This window comes from Lactuca sativa, chromosome 5 (genome assembly GCF_002870075.4).
Source record: "Lactuca sativa cultivar Salinas chromosome 5, Lsat_Salinas_v11, whole genome shotgun sequence".
Taxonomy (NCBI): Eukaryota; Viridiplantae; Streptophyta; class Magnoliopsida; order Asterales; family Asteraceae; genus Lactuca; species Lactuca sativa.
In genome coordinates this window covers 365,191,210-365,212,646 of record NC_056627.2, presented here as the reverse complement: position 1 = coordinate 365,212,646, position 21,437 = coordinate 365,191,210, and the positions used below count along the sequence as shown (strand labels likewise).

The 21,437-nt window shown below is 34.3% G+C and overlaps 1 long non-coding RNA gene and 1 other non-coding gene across 3 annotated transcripts; both read left to right on the top strand.

Annotated features, from left to right (window-relative positions):
• The first annotated feature begins 12,317 nt into the window (after positions 1–12,317).
• Positions 12,318–12,424, top strand: LOC111899242 (small nucleolar RNA R71). Its single transcript, XR_002852830.1, has one exon. It is a non-coding gene; the product is annotated as a small nucleolar RNA R71 (small nucleolar RNA).
• A 6,333-nt stretch (positions 12,425–18,757) lies between these two features.
• Positions 18,758–20,291, top strand: LOC128126357 (uncharacterized). Of its 2 annotated transcripts, none has more exons than XR_008224184.1 (2): positions 18,758–19,707; positions 20,060–20,291. It is a non-coding gene; the product is annotated as an uncharacterized LOC128126357 (long non-coding RNA). The 2 variants fall into 2 exon arrangements; XR_008224185.1 differs by having other exon boundaries at positions 20,057–20,291.
• The last annotated feature ends 1,146 nt before the right edge of the window (positions 20,292–21,437 follow it).

The window sequence follows — 21,437 nt, the reverse complement described above, 5'->3', positions numbered from 1 at the left end:
TCAAGGGGAAAGTTGAAGACTGATATTAACCAGAGGTGACAATATTGATACATATTTTCGTCAAAAATATGTTCATATATGTTGCAATTTATCTTTAACATGCTAAAGTTGTAAATTCAAACAGACTGAAAACATTAGAAATATTCATAATGAACAACACCCACATTGTGTTTCACATCGTAATTATCGCCTGCCTTGATTACTTTATGTATTCAAGGAGGTTGGTAATATAATTTTATTTTACATTTGATTCAGTTATTTGAACTTTGCTAATCATAACTCGAACAACTTCAACATTATCGAACTTTTTGCGCAAATATATACCATACTTACTACTGCATGATGATGTTACTTATTTCATAACGTCGTTTCTTCTTTAATATGTTTCCATGAGTATACATAACACCTTTAAACATTTGGTATGCCGGATCCATTATTGGTTTGCTTTACGATTGCTAAGTTGGTATTTTCAAAAACATTGTCTTAAGTATGAGTGGCAAATCAAGCAATTGTTTCATATTTTATCCAACACGACACAATACCAAAAAAGAGTCATAAACCGAGCACCGCATCACACGATGTCGTGTTTTTTTTGCTAATACAAACATGGCCAATTTACAAAAACAAAAAAAATGACAAACACGACAAAGAAATAAGAAAAAAACGAAAAATGACATATATGCCTTATTAAGTTTCTAGGGTTTACTTTTTTAGTCCCTAAACTATTTTTGTGGTTTTACGAGGGAACCAACTCGTGATCAACCTGTCTTTTTAGTCCCTATAACTTAGAATAACTCGTTTTATATGGCACATTAGCAATTTAAGAAGATATGGACAGTAAAGTTCATAATCTCATTTTCTAGTCAAAATTGAGATAATAAAGTCGTCATGTCGTGTAGAAAGGAACACATAAACACACATACACCTACTTTCTTCACCACCACCCACTCCCCGTCATCACATTCATCCGTTTTTATAAAGTTGATAACCCTTGAACGCAGCCACCTTCACTCTCATAGGGCGTTCATACGAGTCACCTAAGACTCAACAACCTTAGCAGCGACTGTTTTTCAAGTCTAATTGCTTCCAATCTTGCAAACAACCTACTGATTTCATTCTCGATTTCAATCTCCTTGTTGGTTTTCTCCTCTGAATTCTCGAGAACACCTGATTTTGATAACCCAATTGGAAGATTCGGCAAGGGTTTCGATTGGTGAACGGGGTGAAGAACGAAACCAGAGGGCTTCGAGGACCTAATTGGGATTTGGTTTTCTTTACTAGAAAATGAAGGATGAACAGAGTCAAAAGAATCGGAAGATCGATTTATGGTTACCAGTTTCTTCACAAGCCACGATGGCGATTTGATGAGATTGTTCAAATTCAAGCTCTCAGAATCAGCGCCATTGTCAAAAACTGCATTGTTCCATACCTGAAGATCTTTCTTGTTCATGATTGCTTTTAGGTGTTCGCCAAGAACACTCTTTGGAGCTTGTTGTGCTTAATTATGACCCACTTCAAAGAGGGAGTTAGGTCACGCGGCTGGATTTAAGATTTGGGTTTTTCTTGTTGACGATGGTTTCTTCTTCATGAGCTTTGTTTATGAAACAATTGCTGATTTCAAACATGCTTTCACGATATAAATGACTAGTGATTATATGGTTGATTGTGTAGGAATCGAAGTCGAAAAAACTATAACTTTTGTATAACAAACAAAGTCGAAGGAGAGTCGGGATGTTTTTTTGGAGCTTGTCGTGCTTAATGAACTCAATCGAAGAAGAATTGGTGATGTGGCAAAGTTCGGTCAACAAATTGGGAAAATTCAAAGTCAATATATGGAAATTGGTCAACAAAATGTTAATGTGGCAAAGGGGTAACCGGATGACCCCCTTCACTTTGGCCAAAAGGTCGTAATCGACTCGAAAAAACAACTTCGTTCGCTCATAAAGCCACGAAATAGTTTAGGGACTAAATAGACCAACCTCAAGAAAATTCATACGACATTTGTCTTATTTTCCCTAAGAAAAAATATTCATTTGTTTACTTAATTCATGCTTAATCATATAAATGTATCCCTAAACATAGGAGTCACATACAAATATAAGTTAAAAAAGCTAAATAAAGTTTGAGACATAAAAATGAACTAGGTTTAAACCCGTGAAAACCATGGTTTAGAAAGAAAAAAAGACACTATTGATTATTCCAAATCATAATTAGTAATCATTTATTTTCCAAATTTAATTATTTTACAAAGATAGACGTTTTGTCTGTAAATTTATGATCGTTACTCAAAAGCAATATATACATTGATATGAATATCCAATCGACGTTTTGTATGTGTAAATATTTCATAAATTCCTGCTTTGGTACAATGCAATAAAAAACTAAATTAATTGAACCTTAATCCATTATTGGTCATTTTTGCATATTTGGTCCTATTTTACATGAAATTTGACAATAAATATTTGGTTGTATTCATCTAAAGCTATATTTCGTTTTGGTATTATATTTTATTTTCTTTTTGACGTATATGGATTTATGTAACACTAAAACTTATGGTTATAGTTATTTTAATGTATTTGGATTTATTTACAAATTATTTTTATGTGTATTTTAAATGTTTGAACTTGTAAACATCAAATTCATAATTTATATAAGGATGTATGTGTAGGAAAATGGAAAAAGACATGAAAAATAGAGAAACCGGTTCACCCGGCAGTCGAACCGGTTAAACCGGTTGAACCGGTTAAACCGGTTGAACCGTGAACCGGTCACCATACCGGTTCAACTAAAAAACTGATTATTAAAACATTGCCTATTTTAGATGAAATTTGACAATAAATAGTAACTAACCATGTAACGTTAATCTATAATAGCAACCACCTTGTAGAAATAGATTTCCATTTTTGTTATTTTCTCTGGTACTTTGTTAACATGAAATTTTATAATAAATCGCAACTAAAATTTTAAAGTTAGTCTATAATAGCAACCCGTTTTGTAAAAATAGTTTGTGATAGGAACTTGTTCTAATTTTGGTCTTTTTTAAAGATATGATTTTTTTGAGAAGAAATTTATGACAAATAGCTACTACTAATTATTAAGTTTTTTATTGGATGATTATCTTTAAAATAAAATTTTGTAACTTTAGGTTTGTGCCTTTAAGGAGTTGGTTTACCCATTAAGTTGGAAACCGTAAATAATAGCGATGAGCATATGTACCTCGATAACCAAAACCATACCTGTTTTTCTCTGCTCTAGGGGTTATGTAACATCCAAAAATATGGTCCCAAAAATTTCAATTTAATAAAAAATAAAATAGTATTTTCCCATAAGATCCAAACACATGAGTAAAACCAATGTATCAATTTATCATAACTCAGAGTAAAACATCATAGCATAATTTCAATGGTGTGTGTGCAATGCAGTCATCCCGAGCTCTTCCCTTTAAAACTGGAAGTTTCTGAAAAATAAATTAAAAATCGTAAGCACAAAGCTTAGTGAGTTCCCCAAAAATATCACATACCAAACATACAATAAACATATAGTGGGCCCCGCCCGTCATCGAGACCCTCCTCGCTTCGGACCCCGTCCGGCATCAGGCCCCGCCCGACATCGAGCTGAGCTCGGTAAAACGGGCCCCACCCAACATACAATAACATATATCAAAATAAACACGTACACATGCTATAATCACATAGATACATAACATACAAATATCCATCAGGGCCCCGCCTAGCATCGAGCCTTAGCCCGGAAGACATATAAACACAAGCACATGCAAGAGTCACAAAGACAACTAGCATACTAACAACATAATATAAATATGGGCCGACCTTGGTGACTTTGACCTGCTAAACTCGGTAAGGAAACTCACCACGAATACAGAAAGGTACCTGAACAAATCCCGACTCCAAATATCGACTCTACTCAACCCCTAAACATAAAAGATTTCCTTAAGTTCAACACAAAATGCCCAAAAGCAACTTATTGGTCGAACTTGGTCAAAGAATAAAGTCAAAGTCAAAGTCAACAATCTGATTTGACCCAACTCGTCGAGTTCATCCATAAACTCGCCGAGTTTATCCATTAGTCTGCAAAGTCGGGAAGAAACCGATCCAACTCGCTGAGTTCGCCAGAAATCCAACATCTTAATCCATTAAGTCGTCCTTAACGAAACTAAGAGCTTCATGACTTAGATCTTAACTGAAATGGCCTCAAGAAGGGTAAAGTTTCCAACTTTACCCCTAAGAAGCACCAAAATGGGTTCAAAACCTAAACCCTAGGCTTAAAAGGGTAAGGACTTAATCATTAAGCACTAGATCACCAAAGGCATAACCCAAAACTGTAGATATGGCCCTAAAAGCTGAAAGACCATGTAAAGTTTCCAACTTTACCTTCAAACATGCTTAGAAGAAGCTCAAATGCTCAAAAGAAGCCATAAGATGGGCTTAATGAATGTATGGATCCCTTAAGACCATAAACTTGGCACCTTTATGCCAAAAGAGCTCATGAGGATCATAGATATGAAAGAATAGCACTGGGGACGTCCTACAACCCCATCAACCACCCAAACATGACTAAAATCATCTAAACCATCCGAAAAAGAGATCTAATCATATATTAAGCAAGGTTAGAACTTTATACCCGAAATATGTTGGAAATGGTGCAAAGAATCAAGATCTGAAGGCTCCTACTTGAATCACCACCTTGCACCAAGCTTATCTTCCTTCAATGAGCTTAAAACACACCAAAACACTCCCACAATAAGCTCACTACACTCAAGGAGGCTCTAGGGTTTCGAGATTAGGGTTAGGGGCTATGGAGGCTGGAAATGAGGCCAACACCTGGGACTTAAGGTGTTTAAATAAGGTGAAAAACCCTAAAATTAGGGTTTCCTCCCCTGCTGCCAACTCGTCGAGCTGAGGCACCTCAACTCGCCGAGTTGACTCATTTAACTTCGTGGCCAAAACAACTTCAACACGTCGAGTTGAGGCTTTCAATACGACGATTCCTCCAGGAAAATGCAATAATTGGAAATAAAATCATACCAAAAACCAGGAATTACAGGTACGGTTATTGGTTACTCGACATTGCAATATGTCACACCCCCGGCCGCCGCCGGAAATGCCGAGATGCGTGACGTAAATCATTAATCAAAGTTATTGAACATACATTAAACAATATAAATATAATCTTCTATTATTACCAAAATAGAAATTACATTGATAATGACTATTGTTAAACCAAGACACATGCCTAACAATCTAACGTTTTCAAAGGTATAATAAAAATAACGGAGAACCTTCTGAGGGAACACTTCCCACCTGCTAAATACATAAGAATACATACATTAAGATACGTCAACAAAATAGTTGGTGAGTTCTACAGGTTTTGACACAAAGTATTTTTATACTCAAAATTGTTTTATAAAATTTATTTGGTTGGCTAGCTTTTATAAATACAAACTTTTCTATCAAAAGTATAAAGTAATTGAGTCATAAAAGTATATTTAGACTCATTTAGAAATATTGTTTACACAAATCCAAAAATACACCATTTATTTATAAATATAAGTAAATCAAACTTATAATAAATTTTTACGGTTATCATGACCAAAATTCTTTTTGTATAAGGATTTTGGATACCAATTCGTATAAAATAAAGTCATATCACACTTTATGAAAATATAAAATAGGCAAATTTACCCTTGAAACCTAGTACAAGCATTCATGTAGTTTATATGTAAAACTCATAAATTTTGAATTTATAAACTTTGTAAATTTGTGTCGTAGTATTAATTAAGTATTATCTTACTTAATTTGGAAACTGACACTTAATTAGTGGGGCAAACTCCTCCAACATACATATTGTGTCTTCATATAAAAACAAAGGGTTTAGATATATAACTTATTAATTGTAAGTTAATAACCTTAACCAATTGTGTCAAATGAATCACAATGAATTTTGGGGTAGATCTTGATTCAAACAAACAAATATGAGATTAGATCAGGCTTTGATCAATGAAAAAATTTATCGGATCATAACAAAAGGGTTTTAAAAAAATTGATCCAATGAATCAATATGATCAAAAATTCAAGAACGCAACGCACGAATAAATGAGATTTAGATAGATCATAGAGAGACTCACCATAAATGTTCCAATTGTGATGACTGTATGCAAACCGAGAATCGTTTCTTCAAAAAATAATGTTGATCTTCGAAAACCCTCTCTGATACAAAATGTAGTTGTTATGTAATCGAGTATGAATTATAGAACCATAATGATATGAAAATGATGAACACAAGATCTAAATAATATTTGTTTGGCTATCTTCGACAGTCACATGGTCAAAATCATGAACTTTCAAAGTTGAGGGTTGAGTAGTGTCAACTTTAACCTTAGAATCATCACATTTTAATTTGCCTTTAGCCATTGATGTGACATTAATGACAGACAACTGAGAACAATCGATAACTTCCACCTCCTCAATTTCACTAATATCATCAAAATCATCTTCGATATCAGCATAATTAGATTGAGAGTCAGATTTCGAATTCTCAGTTCTTTTCAAAATCTTTATTTGTTCATTTTTTTTGTCAAAGTATCATTTACAATATCTACTAATTCATCAGCACTCAGACATTCTTCAATTTTAACAACACCATAAGCATATCTATTATTTGGTACTCTATCAAATTCAGCAATAGTTTGTTCACAATCATAGGAAATAGAATCAACTTTCTCCATTTCGAATACCAAAATGGCAAAAGTTTCCAATGTTGGTCCTTGCTAATATCCGAAAATGATGTAATGCTGTCAATTTTCCATACAATCTTTTGGCAGAGTCACAATATATATTTCGCTGTTTTAACGTAATTTTAACATCTGCATTTCGACTATCCCTATCACACATCAAATTAGTTATTTGCATATCTAAGTATTCTATTTTCATTTTCTTCGAATCCACCATCTTCTGGGTTTCTAAGAGTTGTGTGTTTGACTTCTTAGCATCATTAGTAGCTGAAATAAGTAGATCATTAACGTAAGTAATTGTTGTATCAGACTCAGATAGTATTGAATCATATGCACTAGAGGGAATATTAAAAGATTGTAAAGAGAGCGTACCTGAAAAGTCGTTGGTGATTTGTTCAAAGATGTCGAAACAAAGCATTTTCCAGTTATTTTCTCTTCTTCTTCATCCTCATGCATAGCGAACATCGCACCATGGGTAGGATTTCGTGCTTATTCATCATCTGAGCCAGATGACCAAATCTGGTATGTACCTTCGTCATCATCCATACCTTTGTCCACCAGTGATAAACCTTTCGCTTTTTCATGCACCTCTTCCAGTCTTTCGACATAGTAAGCCTCATCTTTGATCTTAATTCTCTTCTCATCTCTCTTTCTCAGCATACAATCATTTACCATATGATTCGATCCATTATAATAATGGCAGTCGAATCCTGAGTCTCCTTCATCTCCTCATCAACATGAACCTCCTTCTTTTCCATCTTCTTCTCTTTATTCACAGTCTTCGTAGCGAAGTTTCCTTTTCCATCAATTGTTTTTTACTTTGCATTAAACGGTTTCTTAAAGAACTTCTTTACTCAATTGTTAGAGTAAAATGCTACGACTTCGTCATCTGAATTGACAATGAGATCTTCATCCTCAGAATTCTCTTTCTCGACACTTTCTTTCTCAGCTTCTCTCCCTGAAATCTTCGATACAAGAGCCAATGGACCACCAATACTGATTTTCGAATCTTCGGCCATTTCATTCACTTTGGCTTCATGAGTTTTTAACAAATCATAAAGATCATTCAAGGTGAGATATCAAAATTTTTTTGAGTCTTCATCATCAGACTAACATTTATTCATTCTTTGCGAAGCCCCATAATGAATGTGAGATTAAACTCCATAGTTGACCTGGTGATTCCATATCGATTGCACTTATATATGAGCTCATTCAGGCGATCATAATACAATTCAATGGATTCACCTTGTTTCTAGGTTTAAACTCTCTTAATTCCACCAAACAATGTTTCACATAATTGATTTTGGTCTTCTCACTACCTTGATACTTTTCTTTCAAAGTATCCCAAATTTCTTTGGTAGTTTTACAGTTAGGTACATAATTGTACACAACTGGAGGAAGAGCACCTCTTAATTCACACATACACTTATTCTCGTTCTTTAGCAATCTCTTAGATTGTTAATTGACATTTTGATTTGTTGAAAATGTTCCAATGCTCTAAACAGCAGCAGGAGGACAAACATCACCGAGAATACAGTTCCAGAGTTCTTCATCGATACTGTTCAAGTAGTCTTCCATACGATCAGCCCATTGATCGTAGAATTCGGGAATTGGCATAGGAATTTTGGTTGAAGAACCAAGCAGATGAGAATAGGATGTCATTGTGTTCATGTTGAAATTCGCCATTGATGTACGTACAAAATTCCAGAAAAGCTCCAGGAATTTGAAAATTTATGGATGATTTTGTCTGAAATCACAAATCGAACACTCGATTATATAACCTAATCGCATAATCGAATCACTATTGAAGATCTAAGAATATTTTCATAATCAAAAGTGCGGAAACTTTTGAATCTAGAACGAGACTCAAAATACTTTTGACACGAATGAAAATCAGATCATTGCAGAATGATTCCTGCTTTGATACCAATTGTAGTTGTTACGTAATCGATTATGAATTATAGAGCCAGAATGATATGAAAATGATGAGCACAAGATCTAAATAATATTTGTTTGGCTCGATTATGCTTTCAATGAGTACATAGTGTATTAGTGTTTTAGACAATTACATGAAAGTTCTTATCTAACTCTAGTACCGAACACCTATTTATAGAGAACTAGAAAGCACAAAAAAAATATATGGGACTAGACTTGAAAATCTTCGACACTAAAGTACCCTTATAATAACGTTACATATTAACAAAACTATACCTTGACCTTCGACACCTCACAACTAATTTCGACATCAACAAATACCCTTTACTTGCTTCATAAACTTTAGATGTACTTGTTCCAGAGGATGAACTCTTGCTCGAGAAGGAAATGGTAGCAGAGGGCAAAAAGTTTGAATGAAATATTGATCTTTTTTTCAGTTTGTGGCCACGTCGTGATGTCGAGGATTCAGCAAAAAAAAATGCTCTTCAACTTTTGATTTCTTTTGTTGTGGTTCGGGCTAAATTGGCTCTTCTTCAAGGGCTTCTAGGAACTCAGCAATAGTATCTTCTTCAGTTTCGATGGCCATTACATGCGGTTGTGGCTTTTTATCGAGAACTTATGGGGATAATCTTTCATTAACCAATGTAGTTAATTTACCAAGTTGAGCTTCAATGTTTTGGAACGATGCTTGATGATTTTTAAGTAAAGATTGTTTATCTCTCATTAGGATTTCCTGGTCTCATATCACCACATCGGTCTCATCATGATGTTTTTCTGAAGCCTCCATGAATCTGGCTAGCATGTACTCTAAATCAACCTTCTTTTCAGGTTGTGGTTTGCAATGCCCGCAGATCCGGGCTAGTCAATTTAGAGATAATAGGGGTCGAAAATGACTTTTCGACAAAATATTATTTATTGTAAATAATCTTAACCGAGTTTTAGAGTATGTCTCAAGGGTTCTGTACATATAAAGAATGCTGAAATCCGAGTTATAACGGAGAAGTTATGGCCCGTAGAAGATTTACGGCAAAACCGGCACGACAGTAAGTAGTGAATTTACGATAGAGGACTTTCTAGCCTTAGTGATCTAAACAAAAGTTGTAGTATACGTTAAATCGAGAACATACAAAAAAAGAACGCCCAAATCTGACTTCGTATGAGGAAGTTATGAATTTTCTAAGATTTGGCACATTAGTGCACGACCCAAAACTCGAATTTTAGTTCGAGCGGTTTTTGGCCTACGCGACCTAAATGAGAGTTGAAGATCTCATTAATAGGAACTCAACGACATAAAGATAGACGAAAACGGAGTCCGCATGTAGAAATTATGAATTTTACGCGGACATTTAACAGTATAATCTCCTCCTACTGTTAAATTTAAGATCGGTCGAGAATTAGCCGATGGAGTCTAAATGAAAATTGTAGATCTTGTTTTTACCTATGCGTGAAAAAAAATAAAGTCAAAAAAAAGGTCGTATGCGAAAGTTACGGGGTTTAGAAGTCGGCATGGTGCTGCTGCAAAAGGGGTGACGTGGTTGCATATGGGCCAAGACTTTCTCCCCAAGAAAAACCATCAGGTGATGACACGTGGCACCGACTCGGCGAGTCCGTGAACCGACTCAGTGAGTCCATCAGGAATTCAGCTTATAAATAGAGGTGTCGGGCATTGCCATTTCTCCACACCTCTCAAGCCTTCTTTCCCTCTTTAGAACCTCTCTCTAGCTCCCCTTAAGCCCCCTAAAGTCTAGGTAAACCCCCTAGCACCCAAAGGAAGCCCCGAGGCTCCCGAAGCCTCGAGAAAAGAGCTTTTCGGCTAGGAAACGCCGCTCCAGCGAAGCCCGGTTTTGAGAAAAACCCGTTGTAAGTGAGCTATGTCTACCCTATCTTTAGTATAGCTTATGTTTTAATATAATAATGTTATTAGGAACTTATAATGAGTATTTGGGCTATTATTATGAGTTATATAAGAGTGTTGCTTAACGCTTATATAATAGTAATAATAGCTAGACTATTAATTAGTCGCAGTTAACGTTAGACTAAACTCTAGTGGTAATGATACTAGGTTTTGTCCGAGGGAAATTGTTTTAACAGTAACGAAGTGCTTTCCGAGTACCAAGTCATCACCTTATTAGGTGAGTGCATAGTCCCTTTCATCTTACACATAGATATGAAGTATATAATATAAATTACGTGTTATGTGTGCATATTGTCTGTATACTTGCTGTCTATGTTGGGTGAAAGATTATTATACATGCTTCAAATGATTTAAAATGTATATATAGTTTATATCTACAAAATATGTTGGGTAAAACATGGGTAGATGAAATATGAGTCAGATAATACGGTGAGAGGTGAAATAGACCATGAGGTGAGGGTGAGAACTAGACGATGTGAGAAGCCTTGTACCCAAATGTTGGCCCCGTCATCTAGCAGAGTATAGATGACAACCACGGACCATTCTAGACAGTCCAATGGAACACTAGCAGGCTCACAACCTGTAGGTGTTGTGAACGATGTGTTCACCGATGTACTCTAAAAAAACCCATTGACATGTATTGCGAGTGGATTCTCGGAAACGGTACTATTGATAAACGAAATAGCCCTGGCAGCTATGGATTTAGTGCCTGCTGAGTAAACCCTGGCAACTATGGATTTAGTGCGCCTTGAGTAAACCCTGGCAACGATGGATTTCGTGCCTATTCCTTAGGAATGAATGAACAAGAAATAACTAATTCTTAGGGTAAATCCTTAAGAGTAAATAAGATAATGGGGATGGGTAATTGGGTTAATTGTTTGATGATTAAACATAATAATTATATTATTGTGGGTAGAAAACCCTATGTACTCACCAGGTTTCCCAACCTGACCCACTCAGTTTATTTGTATCATAGGTGTCGATATGAAGTTACATTACACTGAGAGATTTAAAAGAGATATAGATCACTAGTGTAAATGAATGTAAGTTCTGTTTATGCTTATGTTTTTGTATTGACGATGACATCCCAAATGTTTTAAAAGTGAATAAAAATACATTTCTTTAGAAATGCTTTGATAACGTATTTATTATATTTTACTGGGAACAAATTCCGCAACATTTTTATTGAAAGAAGAACTCTGATTTTTATAAATCATAAACAAAATCGGTCTTTTCTGGCCGTGAAAATGGGGATGTCACCTAGTTGCTCTTTTTGGTAAAAGCCTTGGCCAGTTTGCCTAAACCTTTCTTCTTTTTGCTTTTTGTATTCATCATAAGGCAACCATTCTTTCTTCGTCTTCCTCCAACCTTCATCACTATCGTCTAAATGGCAATCTTTTATTAAATGTGGACCATTGCATCTTTCACAACCCACACAAATAGCACGTATGGATTGGCCCATCTTTGTCATTCTTCGGTCCATATGATTTAACATAACTAATACAATTGCAATGTCTTCAGAACTCACACTACCAATTCCCTTAACTCCATCATGTCGAGGGTTGTGATACTCACGTGAATGCTTAGAAAACTCTTCAATTAGCTCCTTGATTTCAGTTGGGTTTTTCTTCGTCAAAGATCCTTGAGAATCAAGGAGTTTTCTTGTCATCACATTTACCCCCATCATAGAAGATTGATACTTTTTGTTGCACATGAAGATCATTTTGGGGGCAATTTTGAAGTAATCCCTTGTAACGCTCCCATGATTCATAAAGTGATTCACCCGGTTGTTGCTCAAAGTTATTTATTGCCTTCTTGAGTTTAGACACTTTTGACGGTGGGCAAAATTGCTCTAAGAATTTTACATACATTTGTGCCCAGGTAGTAATGGCACCTGGTGGAAGTGCCTTCAACCAATCCTTAGCAACTCCTTTAAAAGTTACTGGAAGTATTCTTAATAACACCGTCTTGCATGGAACATTTGGAATGTTAAAGTAATCGGTGATGTCTTTAACTTCATCAAGGTGTTTGTAATCATCCTCGTGGTCTTTCCCGGAAAATGCAACGTCCATAAGTGTGGAAAGAATATGCCCATTAAGCTCGATTGTGGCGGTGGAAGGAATCGTGGGTTGCACTAAACTTGAACCAGTGTCCTCTCAGATTCTATTCCTGTATGTTTCCATCAAAATATCGGAAATGTCCTCCATTTTTTCTTTTGGCTCATCTTTGGGTTCGCTCTCTTCTTTATCTAATTTGGGTTCAGACTCATATTCGGATTCTTGTGTATTAGTATTTTGCTCAAAGATTTCAACCTTGCTTTCGTTCTTCGAGGAATTGCTTGATTCAACTACGTTCTTCCCTTTCTTCTTACCAAAACCGATTTAAGTTCTTTGAATGGTGATTTCTTTGGTGGGTTGGTTTCTCCTACATTCTTATCCGTCTTTTTACGAAGGGCTGACTCTAAATCTTCAAGTGGTGGTATCAAAGGTGTGATGGATCCACGGGTCATGTACTACTACAAGAAAAACAAAAATAAAAACGTAAAAACGAACAAAAAGTAATTAAAAATTGCTACTGAACGATTACCACGATGTGGTAATACTTACCACATCATGTTGAAGCAGAAAAACTAAACAGAAGCTAAAAAACGAAATAAAACGTAAAACAACCTAATTTACGTCGTGAACTTAAGGTTCACGTCGTGAGTTCAGTAATTCAGAAAAAAAAAAACACTAATTCTAAAAATTAGCTTATTGCAGGTTTAACGACGCAAAAAGGGTCGATTAACCTAAAGCAATCAAATCTAAAACTAAATAGTTGTTCCCCGACAACGGCGCCAAAAACTTGATGTCCGTAATATTGCTACGCATATTAACTTTACCAACTATCTAACTAACTATTACGACGTAAGACAGTGGACCTTTTCGCAAATAATATAGCACAAACAGTCGGATATCGAACACAGGGGAACAGATTTAATTAACTAATTTAACTATTAAAAATAAGCAAAAGTTTAATTGGTTTTTATCTGATGTTACAAGTTCAGATAAACTTAATCACTTAACTAAAAAATTTAATCAATTACTAAAAACACTTTCGTTTAGTTCGAACCACTTCTCCTCTATGGTTAGCTATTAATTATGGATTATTAATGTTGGTTATCAATTATTATTTTATTAGCAATTCAAGTCCAAATTTACTAATATTTTCACTAATTCATGTAAAACTATGTATGGTCATACACTAGCAAACACTAAATCATATATAAGATGTAGACAAGCTATGAAAGATTAATCCAAATAAACACAATTGTGGTCATAATTTATGTTCTCCAGCACAGCTAAATCAGTTACTTTAATTACTTATCTAAGATTGGGTCGATCCTAGCTCTAGCAATTTAATAGTCACTAAACTACTAGGTAACAAATTCATGCAATTTAATGTTCACTAAGCTACACAGAACCTGAATTCAAGCAATTAAAGCGTCAAATATTAACATACTAGGTAGAGATGATCAAACACAAGCTCATAACCAACAATTAAAATCCATAAATTAAATAACTAAACCATAGAGTTAAAGTTTCATCTAGCTAAACGGAAGCTACTAGATTCAGCTGCTCATGGTTGAAAATATGAACAAAAATCCAATTAAAATCGACATTATCAAAGTTTACCAAACTAGAATGTTGAATATATTCTTCTATTTCTTGATCTTCAGTTAGATCTCCTTTAAAGTATGTTTAAACTCGGTTTTCCTGATCAAATCTTCTCCAGAAATCTCTTTCCAAATCTTCTAAGCCTCCTCAAATCCTAAAAGTGAATGAATATATATATATATATATATATATATATATATATATATATATATATATATATATATATATATATATATATATAGTTTTGGGAATGTTCGATCTCCACGATGTGAACAAGGATTTCACGTCGTGATTTGAGATGAATCCTTATCGGGTAAGGACTCTGACTTTCCATGCACTTATCTTCTAGAACACTTAGTCCACGTCGTGTAAGTCATGGCCACGTCATGATTTGGGATTTTCGCAAGGATTTTTCTTCTTTTAATTCTTCAAATCTCCAAAGTTCCACTTATTGTCGATTATAGTCCTTATTCTTCAAGATTGTTCATTTTGGCAGTGAAATTCAATTTAATCTCATAAGTATCATATATCTTTGCAAATAACCAAAATATTAATAAAAATGTATTAAAATATTGCCTAAAATGTGTATAAATATGGCAATATCAATTTGATCTTGTTAAGTACAGGGAAAAAGCTAGTCTTACTTCCGTTTTTTTAATAAATAGAATGCCTACTTGAGTTTTGAAAGGCTGGTCTCCATATGAACTTGTTTTTTAAAAAACCACCTATTTTTGAACATTTAAGAGTATTTGGTAGCTTGTGCTTTGCTACCAAACTTAATAATCAAGATAAATTTTCGGAAGGAGCTAAAAGTGTGTTTTATTGGTTACTCTTCTGAGAAAAAAGGCTACAAGTCGCTAAGTCTTGATATACATTCTGTTTTTGTTTCTAGGGATGTGAAGTTTTATGAATTTGTCTTTCCTTTTAAGTTGAAGTCAATAATTATTGATGATTTGAGTGTTAACCACTAGATGGATGGTTCTAGAGCAACTGAGACTCTGAATGAAACCTCTTCTGATACTACACTTGTTGACAATCAGACTAGTGAGGCATATGTGCATTCCTCTGGTGAGACTATGCCAGGTCCTTCAAATTTGACTGAGGAAAGTAGTCATTTAGATTCCTTGCCTTCTTTTGGACAGTCTTTTGGGGTTTCTAGGTCTAGAAGATAATCTCACATGCCTGTATTATTATATAGTTGAGGGTAGGCATAGTGTAACGTCATGATTTTTGCTCAATTTTTTTCATTTATTCTAAAATCTTTTAACGGAAAATGCAATGAAAGACTGTAAACATTGTTTATTTCAAAAACATTTCAAACCACAATCTTACGTTCAATTCAAAACCAAAATATCAAAAGTATTCAATTGTAGCGGAAGCACAAGTATCAAAAATTAAATTACGTTTCCAAGTGGCATCTTTATTCTAAGGATAAACTAACCAAAAATGACCTGATCTCACCAAGCCAAGCTCCTAAGCTACCTGTGCCAATCATAAAGGCACAAAGCAAAGAAACAAGTGTCAGCAAATGCTTCGTGAGCCAATAGGAGTTTGTACACAATCAAAGGAAAACATACCATCCCCTAACGGTTCAATCATTTAAATTATAATCATATAAACAAAATTCACATATCAATCAATAATCATCTTTCACATAAAATTCAATCGTTCAATTTTGTATCATCCATTTGCATATCATTTATTTGTGTAACATCAATTGTATTTCATACATAATCATATCGTAATCGTATATCATCATATCAAAGAATGTATAATAATTGTATAGGGGTAGGTAGTCTCCTAGTAATACCTAACCCCAAAGGAAAAATTCGTTCGCTACTTGTGTGCCTGGCCAGTCAAATGCTTTAGGTGGTTTGCAACTCCCACCCGTCACACCGGCCCTAAGACTCTACTTTCGCTACTCCGACTATGCAATGTACAAGTACATTGCGGTTTTGTTTTGGTGTTGGTACAAGCGGTGACATTCATCCGCCACCTCCCAACACCTACGTAATGTTTGTACAAGCCTCGTTCGAATGGCTAACATCACTCCAGTCCACAAACACCGAAGTGTACGCGTACCATGTGTTGCACGAGCATCTAGAAAGACCAAGCAACTCGTAAATGACTTAAGCTCTTTTCCTAGAAGGTATTTTTCAACCAACCAGGCTCGAATGTATCCGGATAGGGTTTCATGCTAAGTGCTAGGTTCTACCCTTCCCTCTATGCATAACCTCGCATAATCGATCGTAACTCAAGTACAAGCATGCAATATTTGTATTATCATAATCAAGATTCATAACATTTATACTAATAAGATACTCAACAAGGTCATAGTCAAATATCAAACATTTCATATAGCATATCATAGTTGCAATTAATCGTATCAAGTACTAAGATAGGCATATCAACCAAATTTACTAAGCATGCAAATGTCACAGAAGGCAAAACAATGACATATCTCATACTGCACATCAGTGACGGACCTATGTAGGGCATTTGGGGTCCCCCGCCACTGCTCAATTTTCGGCACGCAGTGTAGATTTTTTTTTTTTCTATTAGGTGCACCCGCTTGAAGTACGAGGGACACCCCTACTAAAACAGTCTGCGTCCGCCACTGCTGCACATATAGGCATAATATCAACAATTAATAATATTCTAATTTGACTAATCGAGCCGTTTTTGGAAAGTAGTTTTCGACTATGTACATAGTTTATGAAAAATCTATTGACTCACCTTATCTTTTTCGATATATATATATATATATATATATATATATATATATATATATATATATATATATATATATATATATATATATATAGGGTTAGGTTATTTTGTTTTCACTATTTATTGTGTGCATGTATAACTAATTCTGGACCAATTATTTTAGTTATTTTAAGAAAGTAATTAATGCATATTACATGTTGAAGATATAATAGGTATTAATTACATCTTCAACATTTAATAAGCATTAATTACTTTCTTAAAATAACTAAAATGATTGGTCCATAATTAATCATACATGCACACAATAGATAGTGAAAACATTTGAACCTAACTCTCTCTCTCTCTCTCTCTCTCTCTCTCTCTCTCTCTCTATATATATATATATATATATATATATATATATATATATATATATATATATATATATATATATATATATATGGTTGTCCTAGCCGTCACCTCGTAATCTCGTTATGTCGTCAAGAACCTAAACATATATAGTATATGTAAATATACTCATATTTCCATTTTATTAGTTTATATAACTAATATAGAAAAACAAACGCAATATCCGTTTAATAACATTTTCATATTGTTAATCCCATTTATAATTTTACTACAATTTCCAATCTAGTTAGAATTTTCTAATCGTATACCACTTATATTTTTTTTGCTTTTAATTAATAATATTGACTTGTATGGTGTTTAATCGCTACCACATGTAGGAAATAAATTAAAGGAATAATTATAATGTCGTGGTCTAGAATTTAATGGTTCCAACTCACTTGTTAACTAAAAAGGTCCATATTAACCAGGTTCGTTTATCCACCACAAACGAGAGTCAATCATGGCCAAATTTGAGGTGTGTTATGCAATCCACACACAACCTATTTGTTGTTATTTCTTTTTTTCTTATGTTGCGTGTTTCGGAAGAATTGGGAAATCGGGCAGCAGACTCAAGCATTAAAACGGTTTCATGTGAATGAGTTCCAGGAGCACATAGTGCTACACTTCTAACCTTAAGCACATATGCGCTCCAATTTTTTTACCCGTAAATTTCTTCTCTTCGAGGATTTGGAGCAGCAAGTTCGCAACAGGTGCCAATAATAGGGAAGGACAGAAGGGCTACATGTAGTATTTTAGCAACGAGCAGGGGCGTATGTATGAAGGGGATAGGTAGGTCTTAGGAACTATCTAAATTCTCAATTTCATTTTCAATATGTATAGTAGAAAAATTAGAAATTATCTTAGAAAAAAATAGAGGATTTACCTTGAATTTGTTTTAGAGATATCTTAAAAAATTATTTTAAAAAGAGAAAAATATAAATTATTAGGGACAATTTGTTATTTTTAATTATGAGATTGATAACAAAAAGTTAACTAGTCTTATTCAACATTCTCAAAATATCAATAAATAAATAAATTGCTCTAATAAAAAAAAGAAGCCATATATCAAAGACTGTCATTTTCCGTTCGCCACTTTATCAATGGACTAATAATCAACTAGTTTTTCGTTAAATCGTACGACAGTTATATTTCAATCGGTTTTTAAAATTTTTTATCGGTGGCACGTGATCGGTTTTAATCGATTGAACCAATTGGTCCAGTTTTTTTAAGGTACACGATCCGACCCGACCCAACCCCTAAAAGTGTTGTTGAATTTTTTTTATTAGCTCCACTTAATTTGGAAACCATGTGATTTTTTGTTCTAGATTCACCACTGACAGAGAGATATAAGTCATGGATGAACAGGAAACATGGGAGGTTTGGGGATCAAGAACTTACTAGTCGACGTCTCGTTTTTTTTTTTTTTGTTTCGATCAGTAACTCTCTTCCCGCTCCCTCTCGTTTCCTTCCAGTCGCAGATGTAGCAAAACTTGAGATCGTGATCGGTTTGCAGGAGTAGGTCGCTGGAAAATGTAACCCTTGTCGGAACATGCACAAACCCACAGTTTCTCTCTGTTCACTCTCGCAATTGCCGCAACTCGACAAAGTGATCGTGCAGTTTAACCCACAGCACCCCAAACGAAACAAAACGGACAGAAGTGAAGGAAACGCACCTAATTAAGGTGGTGTTTGTTTTTTTAAAAATACCTCTTCAGACCTCTTAGTGCTGCGCGGCGCAGCACACGCGCAACACTTTTAAGTTCGTAGCAGTTTGTTTTCTAAAAGACTTCGGGCTCCAAAACCTCTTCCTGTCCTCTTCCCCACACAACATTGAGCTTGGCTCTTCTCGCCTCTTCTAACCTAATAAACAAAAAAAACGCCCTAAACAAAACAAAACAAAACAAAACAAAACAAAAAAAAAAAAAAAAAAAAAACACGGAAGATCGCTCCAGCCGTTCTCCTTCTTCGTTCGTTCTCCTTCTTCATTCTCAGCTTTCTCTCGTCAATCGCCGACTCCAGCCGCTCGTCGGTCGCCGCTGCCTCTCGCCGGTCGCCACTGCTGCTGCCCGGTGCTCGTTCTTTGCTGTCATCGTCAACATCGACAAGTTAGGTTTTTTTTTTCTGATTTCTTATTTTAGTACCGATTTTATGTTGTGTAGTACCAAATTTCTGCTTTGAGTACCAATATTGTTGCTGAGATGTAAAGAATTTTTACCTAATCTCCCCAAATAACAGAACCCATATTTTATTTCACTTCTTCACCTCTTGAAGCACCGAACCATGGAGCTCCTAAAAATATTCATGGCATTGGCTTTGAGTTCGACCTAATTCTTGTAAGTTTATGTTGATTTGATGCATGTCAATGAAAAATCTGATTTTTGTTATTTTGATTTGCTTCCAACCATGTATATGTTTCCTTTCTTCTCTGAATTGGATGTCTAAAGAGTGGATGGATAGTATACATCTGGTGGTAGTAATTTAAGAAGAACAAGTTGTGCACTACAGGTGCTCGATGAAATGTTTGAGAGAATATTGAAGTTTAATTTAATTACATATCGTTTGGTCTTGCACATTTCTAGTAACAAATGCAAATGGTCAAATGGTATATGCTTGTAATTAGAAATATGCTAGTAAAAATGTGATGTATTTATACTCTTTGTAATCATAATTGTATTTGTGAAGCAGGTGAAGCAAAGGCAAAAAGGAGCCAAAAGAATGTTGCTCCAAGTGTTTAATCAAGTTTTTGTGAAGGAGCTCCAAATCAAGAGCAGTTTGAAGCAGTTCATAAAGATGTTATTTAGCTAAAACAATGTAATTTTAATGTTAATTCATTTAATTTGTAAATAGTATTGAATGTTCTTATAAAAAAATGTAATGAATTTTATTTTAATATTGTAAGACTAAAATTATTATTTTTTTTTTTTTGAAAAACTACTTTAAATTTTGTAAAAATAATTTATTTAAATTTCAATTTACTGCAGCAGTCTGCAGAGGTTAAAAAACAAACAAACTTCTTATTACAGACTGCAGCCGTTTGATCCACCTCTTCTACTGTAGAGAATTACAGAGATGGTCTGCAGACTTCTTGAACCTGAGTCCCTGTTCGTTGATACTTATTTAAATTCTTTGATACTTATTTAAATAATAGCCCCAACCATATTTAATATATTAATATGATTTTTTTTTTCTTTTATAATCGTTTAATTTGACTTTTTCATAGAAAATAAACACTCTTTTTAAAACTTTGAGTACTAACTAAATCCTAATATCACTTACAAACATTTTATACATTTTAATTATTAAATAAATCACAACATTAAGTAAATATTTTTTTAATCATTTAATTACTATTTAAATCTTTGATAATCATTTAAATATCAATTAAATCTTTTAAATCCTAGTTAATCTCCTTCTTGTTCATATTATTATATATAAAATATATAGTTCCACGCAAAACACACATACGACTTAATCCTATATGACGGAAGACTACGTTAACAAAGATATTTTTGGGTCGTTACACATAGATATGGTATAGAATGCACTCTTAACTATTCTATGCTTAGTAGTGAAAATAAGTGTTTTGTTTCTAATCTTAACAAAACTGTTGAATCAAAGAACTTTAATGAAGCCTCTTCTGATCCTAATTGGATAAAGGCGATGAATAATGAAATGGAAGCTTTGTATATAAATCACACTTGGGACATTATTGATTTACCTAAAAACAGAAAGCCAATTGGCTTTAAATGGGTATATAGAATTAAATACAAACCTGATGGCGTGGTTGACAAATATAAGGCTCGTCTTGTAGCCAAAGGCTATAACCAGAGAGAATGTATAGACTATCAAGAAACTTTCTCTCCTGTAGGCAAAACTGTTAATGTTCGTGTTGTTATATTTGTATTTGTTAATAGATCTTGGCCTTTATATAGACTTTACATAAATAATGCTTTCCTTTATGGAGAAGGAAGTTTTTATTTGTCTTCCTCAAGGCTATCACTCTGAAAGAGATACAGGGGTTTGTAAGTGAGTTAAATTTATGTATGGACTGAAACAGGCCCCT